Raw genomic sequence first — 6,988 nt, 5'->3', positions numbered from 1 at the left:
GATCGATCTCCGGTATCTTGCCCCGCCCGCTCGTCGCCCCGTCCGCATCACCCGCAGTCGTCCACCGATCACACGACCGTTCGTCCGAAACCGGCGGCGGCGGCGGTCACTGCGGACAGCCAAGAGGAAAGCGTGCTAGCGGGCGTCCGCGCGTCTCGCTCGTTGCACGGTGCAGTGCGGCTTCTGCGCGGGAGGGGCGCCTCGGAGCTGTCAAAATCCGTGGAAACGGACGTGCGAGTTCCGCAGAGCTGGATTTGGATGGTCCAACTTCATCCGGTGAAGGCACGGCCGTGCAGTCTTCACTTACCCACCGTTCATGTAATCCAAGATCCAACGACTCACGTGCCATGCCCATTTAACTGCTGTTGAAAGTAACCAGTCCATGGCAGCCCACCAAGAAGCACTCATGAGTCATGAGTCAACCGATGACGCATTGACGCCTCCTTGTCACCGCTGTCGCCGCCGCCGATGCCGTCTGTTGGCACGCACGCGTCGTCACCAACCGTCGTCTAGGCCCAACTATTTGTTGTTGTTCTTCAATTTTTGGGGTCAAAATACCAAATTTGCTAAGTTATTTCTTTGTTCAACTGTTGATGGTATGGTAATGAAGACAAATTGTAGCTATGGAGATTGTAGTTTCTAGGGGTTGCTTTTGTTCTTTCCAATATCGTATACTCTATTCACTATCTCTTTTCTTTTGATTTACGATGTGGCTTGCTCACCATTGTACTTAGTAATGAGTGGTGTTGTTTAAAACTTATGATGCCTTATGCAATGCATGCTTTACTTACTGAATAATGGTTGAATCGAATGCATGCTTTGCTCTCCACTGCTCATTATAATCATGTCCCAAAATCCAAATTCCAGGCAGCAAGAAGATGGAATGGCAAAGCTTCAATATGATGCCCAGGACGGCGGCGGCGGCGGCGATGGCGAGTTGGCGACAGTGGTGGCGGCACTACGTGTCTACCGAACTGACTCTGAAGTCTGGAGTACTTGCCTCTTGTTGGGATGCCGTGGGCTGTCAGGAACTGATTTCAACAGCAGTTAAGTGTGCGTGACACGTGAGCCGTTGGATTGCATGGACGGTGGATAAGTGATGACCGCACGCTCGTGCCTCCACCCCTTGTTATAAGAGGTTATATAAGGCCATCCCAATCCAGAAACCATCTACTAGTTTCCATATTTGCCATGTCATATAGACACTATGCATAGAAACTATCTATCCAATGGATGGTGTCTTCAAATTAAATTCTCATTCAATCATCTATATTCTCTCTCTTTTTATTCACCTATCATCTTGTTTTCATTTTTGGTTCTTGTGTAGAGATGGTTTCTTGCATGAGAAATGGTTTCTTCATCTTTTTACCTTCTCCTCATTAACTCTCTTGCCACATCACATTTTTGCTTATGTGGCAATGTATTAAATTCTATGGACACTAGATGACATGGAGGGTTGGGGATGGCCTAAGACGTGTATGCATGCATGACAATTAATTAGCACCTCATCTCTTCTAAATTATTATTTTTAAATTCTACTCTAACAAGATCTTTAATTCTATTGGGTACATTGTATTGTATTAGTTAGGATTGATTCGAACAAAATTATGATAATGATTGTTCCTTAGTTTTTTTAGTAAGGAATAATTGTTTCTTATATTTTAGAATGGAGGGAGTATTACTACTACGCTGCGCCCTCCTATGCGCGCAACAGATAAAGGCGTGGTACTAAAATCACCTATCACCTACTGCATCCATCCAAAAAAAATTTTGTAAAACTGGATGTGACATATTCTAGTACAACAAATCTGAACAGATGTATATCTTAATTCGTAGAACTAGGATATATCACATCTAGTACTAGGTTATTTTTTTATGAGACGGATGGAGTACCACCAGAGGAAAGGTGTATTTTTTCCAGAAAGAAATTCAGCACCCTCCGTTGGACAAGACTCCGTACTTACCTACTATCTCCGTCCTAAAATAAGTGTAGTTTTGCACTGTTAATTTCTAACGTTTGAATGTCCGTCTTATTTGAATTTTTTTTATAATTACTATTTTTATTGTTATTATATGCTAAAGTATTAATACTATTTTATGAGTGACTATTTTTTAAAAATATATATAAATAAAATGGATAGTCAAATGTTGGACACGGATATACACGGGTGTACTTATTTCGAAACGGGGTTGTGTGTGCTGGCCTCGTTCAGCAAGATGGCACGCAGTCCACAAGCTATGCGTAGACACCCAAAGTCTCACTCCAAGTATCCAACACGAGTTTTCTAGTTCCACCCCACAGCACACCGCCGCGGCCCGCAGCCGCGCCACTCCACGTGCCGCCCATGCATGCACGCACGCGCGCGCGCCGGTGTTCCACCGGTGTTCCCGCGTCATCCACGGCAACGATACGCTCTGGCTGCACGCCGTGCGTTGCGTGCGCGAGCGGGAGATCGATCGAGCGCCCGCCTCGTCGTCACGTCCGCATCACCGCAGTCGTCCAGTCCACCGATCGATCGGTCGATCACACGACGGTTCGCGGCAGCAGCCGCCGGCGGCGGCGGGCGGTGACAGCCACGGAGAAAGCGAGATGTGAGAAGAAGCAGACGTCCAGGCGGGCGGGCGGGCTAGCGGGCGCGCGCGCCCGGACGCACGCCTCGTGGACTCGGGCGCCTCGGATCGGAGCTGTCAAAATCCGCGGAAACGGACGTGTGCCGCCGCAGGGCCCCACGGATTCCATTCCTGGAGCTTCCGCTGCTCCCTCCTGTGCGCGCAACCAAAAAAGAAACGCAAAAAGAAAATCACCTGTCACCTACCACACCGGAGAAATAAAGTTCTTATTTTTTCAGAAAGAAATTCAACATCCTCCGTCGGAAAAGGAACACAAATTTCAAAGACGTCCAAACGCCTCTCCATCTCGTAGCTAGAATCAGTGGTCATTTTTCACACAACCAATTTTCTTTTCGAGGAAATTAATTCGCACGACAAAGTTAAACCGGCGAGTATAGGAAGACGGAGGACTAAAGGAAGTCTATCTATTGGCGTCGGCCGGGATTGGAATTCTTGAGTTCTTGGTTGTCTTGGCGCTCGGATGGAGCCATTTTCTGTGAACACGTGCGTTCCATGCATGGCGTTGCACGCGAGGTTTCGGTTCATTTTAATCACGTAACACTTATTTTAAAGATGAATTCAATCACCTAACCAGTCAAAGATGGAGAAGTCGATCGGCAAGATCAGCTAGCCCTCGAACACGATCGAGTGTTTCCATGTCGGTTCACATTTGCTCCATCCAACCATACACATCTCTTTCGTTGCTGACTGCTACTACTCTATAAGCTACTAGATACTCCTTGGATGGATCCGAACTAGTCAAGCTATGCTGCAGGAGACAGATCGTGATGGACCGGGAAACACAGTACACTATCCCGTTTTCTATCCGGCCACGATTCTGGTTGGCCAAACGGTTCCATCTGCCCCTTATATCGTCGGATCCAGGGAACAGCCCTGCACCTCCTCGCAGCATGTAGATATATAAGGAGAGTCTGGACGGCACTAGTGGAGTGGGCGACGTGCGAGCAACTAAATCCTAGCCAATGGAGGCAAACTTCAACAGTGCTAGATTGGTGGGAGGCTACCGCAAACATACAAGAGACACCTAAGAAGTCACTCCGCACTTTAATGTTGTTGGTCGCCTGGGAGATATGGAACGAAAGGAATTGCAGAACCTTCCAACAGAAGGAACTTTCAGCTACCTCCCTTTTAGCCAAGATCAAGGAAGAGGCCAAAACTTGAGCCTTAGTAGGAGCGAGAAGTCTTAATAGCTGGTTTTTTTAGTTAGCTCGGACCAAAGGTCCTAGCTCCTTTCTTTTTTCCTTTCGCTTTGTAAAGTTCTCATTATATATTCAATGAAATTGGCGCTTGTCGATTCGTTAAAAAAAAATCTGGCCACGATTCTTGGGAGGAAAAGGTACAAAATATTGGATTGAGTTCGGACGAATGCATGGTTGTGCAACGTAACATCCATCCACCGTTATTAGAAAGAGAAAAATTAGAACATGAAAATTGAATTTACTCCAGAAAAAAATATATATCAGTGGTGTTACGTTTCAGACCTTCCGGCCGTCTGTTTTTCTCGATAAAACAAGAGAGACAGGATATTGCTTTGGCAAGAAGCAAACGGAACCAGCAATTAATAAGTCCAAACGAATTTAATGGTCACACTTGCGCTCGAAGAAAAATACTCGATCAGGAGAGTTTGGATTTGTTCGATGGACGACTGATAGAGGAGAATTCAGGGTTAAATAGCTCAACATCACACACTATCAGTGTCCCCTCGCTCACCATCGTCTATCAGGTCGATCTGGTTCAGGCCAAAAATTAACGCAGAAACGACCGGCCCAGCCATGCCGGGGGTCGCTTTCCTTGCGAGAAGAAAACCGATACTCCCATCAAACGCGTATTGATCCATTCACACTCACTAGTCACTCACTCCCGTTAGCCAAAAGCGCTAGCTGAACCTCCCCACATCAATCACTCCAAAACGATCGAGTTGATGCAGTCATGGGTCCCGTTTGACATCGTGTTGGATACATTCTACTGTTCAGTATACAAAAGGGTTGGTTTGATATTTGTTAAAAATCTGGAAAATGTTGTTTAATCATTTAAAGCTGAGATTTATTTTCATCGGGAGTAATTGTTCTGTATCTCGTCGTCCGTTCATGCATGCTACCGCTTTTTTTTTTTGACAAATCGATCGAGTACGTACTAGCGTACATGCCGACCGATCGACGACGACACGGGCAAGAGACTAAGACTCTGGCATGCATCTATCATGGATGGATAGATGAGTAGTACATGCACTTAGGGGCGGAGCTAGAACGAAATGGAGGGGTGTGCCATTTGTTTAATTTACTCTACTTTATATCAAGTTTAAGTTGATACGGGTGTCTAAATTAATATTGAGGAGGTGCACACATGGTGAAAATAGGTAAGTTTTAGTTACAATTTTTTTTCACCGGGTTCCTGGGAACCCCCCTGATGACTCTAGCTCCGCCCCTGCATGCGCTGGATTTTATCGTCCGTTCGTTTAGCGCAGCGTGGGGCAGCGCTTGCTCGCGGTGGATGTCGACGGCGAGCCGGCGGCGCGGTGCGGTGGCTGGCGGTGGTGGGACGAGGAAAGAGAACGGATTTCATATGAGCCACCGTCTCTCTCGAATGGGTTCTGGAAACATGATAATACAAAAATACCCTCACGCAAAAAGATGGAAAGACAAATATACCCTTTTCAATTTATACTGCACAAAACTAATCTGATGGAATATCAGATGAACCTACACCGTTAGATCATTTATACTACAAGTATATACTTGCAGTATATTGTACAATAAAAGTCCTCTCGTGCTAGGCATGAAAATGGTCCGAAATGATATTACTGTTTGGAAAAAGTATGAATTACCCCCTGAAGTATTGGGTGAGTATGAATTACCCCTTTAAACCTGGAAACCAGTCATTTTTCACCCTCAACTATCGATACCAGATGAACCTCCCCCCCCCCGAGCAGGTTTACAAGCGGTTTTGGTATACGTGGTAGCCCAGTCAGCAATTCTTTTCTTTTTAAATTAGCGGGCCCCACATGTCAGTCTCTCACCCTCTCTTTTACCCCTCACCTATCTATCTCTCTCCAAAATCCTCTCTTCTCCCTTCCTCACTCCTCACCTCGAGGACGGTGGTCGGCAGAGCTTGGGGCGATGAAGGGGGCGGCGGAGCTCGGGACGGCGGGAGGAGCTCGGACAATGGCGGGCTGAGTTGGTGGCGGCGAAGAGGGGGCGACGCCCGTGCCCCCGTGCTACCGCGCCGCCCCACTGCCCTCCCGCGCGCTGTGCCCGACTCTGCCTGTCGCGGCGGAGGGCGGCGAAGTGGCGATGGTGGAGGCGGAGGTCGTCTCCGCCCTTCCGCTCCGAGCCCCCGGCGGTTGCTGCCATCACCACCACCGCACCCGAGCTCGTCATCGTCGTCTTCAACCTGGGGATGCGGAGGATGGCGCCGGTGGCAGGCGGTGACGGCTCGAGCAAGGGAGGCCGGCGGTAGAGAAGGAACCGGAGGAGGGCGCGGCGCACCGGCGTGGCTGGTGGCGAGAAGATCCGGTGGGGGGCAGGCGGGAGAGGAGGTGTCGGTGGCAGTGAGGTCGTGGCGGGCGGCGAGAGAGGAGGCGTCGGTGGCGGGCGGCGGGAGAAGAGGCGTCGGTGGCGGGGAGATCCGCCACACCCGCCGCCCGCAGTAGCCTTCCGGCCGGCGGCCGCCGCTCCACCATGCCCGCCGCACCCCCACCACGCCCATCGCCGGCCGCTGCTCCACCACGCCCACCGCGCCACCACCACGCCCGCCGCACGCCGCGCCCATCGCCGGTCGCCGCTCCACCATGCCCACCGCGTCCCCGCTGCGCCCATCGCCGGCCACCAACTCGCCCTAGCGACATCTGAGACAGAGACGGAGAGAGATTGAGAGAAAGAGGAAAAGAGAGGGAGATTGAGAGGAAGAGGAAAGAGAGAGGTAGGAGAGTATGACAGGTAGGCCCAACCATTTTTTTATAAAAAAAGCTGACTGGATTGCCACGCATATGCCACGTAGGACAATACCGCTTTGGATTGGATCGAGGGGTTTATTTGTCCAGTATAGATAGTTCAGGTTTTACAATCACTGGTGGATAAACCATCTTTACTCCCCGTTGGGAATCCCCTTTTAATCCCGATTTTCCAACCGGGAGTAAGGATCCGGGACTAAAGATGGACATCTTTAGTCCATCTTTTGAAATAACCGGGGATCTTTAGTCCCGGTTGATGTTACCAACCGAGACTAAAGAGACAATAGCGGCAGTGCAGATGGTCCCTTTTTCTTTTTCTTTTTTCCTCTTTATTTTCTCCCGAATCAAGTAGGCAAATCCCCAAATCAATCCCCAAATCTAACTAACATCCCAAATTCACATCACCAA

The sequence above is a fragment of the Oryza glaberrima genome, chromosome 10, assembly GCF_000147395.1.
Source record: "Oryza glaberrima chromosome 10, OglaRS2, whole genome shotgun sequence".
NCBI classification, from domain to species: Eukaryota; Viridiplantae; Streptophyta; class Magnoliopsida; order Poales; family Poaceae; genus Oryza; species Oryza glaberrima.
Note: the sequence above shows the minus strand (reverse complement) of the source record.